Below are 1,990 nucleotides of genomic sequence, written 5' to 3'. Positions count from 1 at the left end.
CTCGTGCAGAATAAACTGAAAGGATGAGATCTAACGTTTCTTACACACACACACACACAACACACACACACACACACACACACACACACACACATATATATATATATATATATATATATATATATATATTGCTGCAATGTATTCCCGATCTTTTTCCAAAGATATAGAAATCATAACTTTGTAATAGACAATACCGTATCTATGTAACATGTTATTAATTATAAGACACTTAAATAAATATAAAATAGATAAAAATAAACAATAGGTAAAATCCACCAGCTAATGTCATTAGCAGCGACATAAATGTGAAATACAAATGATTGTGGTTTACAAATTAATGTGCCGTGATCCTTATATATGTGGAAATAATTGTGAGATTGATTTTCAAAGTGAATTTTAGAGTCTCTATGTAGAGAAATTTATAAAGTTCACTACATATTCAACGGTTATAAATATGGATACTTTTTAAGAATTTAAGTTTTTTGCAAAGAGCCGGATGAACGTGAGATATTTGAACAGTTTTACAAATTTCAAGGTCGATTTTACGATCAAAATTGTGAAATTTATATTACCAACCTCTATTTGTATTCTCTAATGGTACATCTCCACTTCCGTAAAAGCACAAATTTTATAGAAGACAAAAATAAAAGAAAGGAAGTTAATGATACAATCACAAACTGTAGGCGACAAACTGTATTTCGATTTTTTTTTATGCTGCTGTATGTTGATAGACACGCAGATCGAGATATTGTAAGCACAACATTGTCAAGTATTCTTCGAAAGAAAGACTAGAAAGTCGAAATAGACTTAGTAGATGATACAGATGATATGCAATAGAATGTTGGCACTCTAACATGTGAATTATGCACACACATCACCGTTTTATGCATAAAAAGAAATATCTATGTTACTGTGTACATCAGTTCGAATTACGCATTGTCAATTATTTACATTTTGTTTTCTATTTGAATGAGAAGTCTGTAGGACTTTTACGGCTGTTATGGAGAAATCAGACGAAATATACGTGATTTGATAACATATATTTTCGTAAAGTAGCTGAGAGAAGAAATGTAGATTATTCTTCTTTGGGAATATAGTTCACCAATATTATTTTTAAAAAAGAAATAGTAATACAAAAGGATTTAAACGATAAAGTAATTAAGTTGTGCGAAAATTGTAGGGAAATGTATAAGTTATTATATAACAGTATAATACGTATAGCTTAAACACAAATCGCAATAGCATTATCATTGTAGATTTATAACTATAATTTCTAGTCATATACATAAGTATATAAAACGGATTTGTTTTTACTTGAAAAAAATTTTATTTTAAATAATATGAAGTATCTGGATATCATATAGATTTTTTAATACAGTTTATTATATAATTTTACAGGGAAATAAAAGCACAATACTTTTGAAAGACATTATACTATTGTTATACTACACATATATATGCAAATATATTTTTTGCGAATATAATATGTTGTGATTTTAGCTTATTATTACTGTGCAAAACATTTATAGTAATTTATTGTATAGATTACTCTGATGAAATAGCATCTGATGAATAGAATTTTTTTGTTAAAAATACACGCAATCTTGTCTTCTTTTAATGTACTTCATATATATGTATGATAAATGTAGTATAACAACTGTACAATTTTTCGTAAAAATAGTAATCTGCGATAAACAATTATTTCATTAATGGCATTATATTAGCAAATTATATTTTCACAATATTTTTTTAAATATCATACGGAGGAATTTTTTCCTTAACAATGCAACGTCACTTCATTTATACGATTGCTATCCATTAAGGATTTGAATAGTGTAATAAGAGAACTGTACGTTATACAGTTAGAGACTTGAAATTGTACATAAGTAGAATGGAGAAAAGCATCTAAAGATATTTATTGCTTAAAATTGTACGATAAGTATAGATCTTAGAGAGTAATATATAAATATATACACATATATAATATATA

Source organism: Atta colombica, unplaced genomic scaffold (assembly GCF_001594045.1).
Source record: "Atta colombica isolate Treedump-2 unplaced genomic scaffold, Acol1.0 scaffold100, whole genome shotgun sequence".
Classification (NCBI taxonomy): Eukaryota; Metazoa; Arthropoda; class Insecta; order Hymenoptera; family Formicidae; genus Atta; species Atta colombica.
This window is presented reverse-complemented; position numbering follows the sequence as displayed.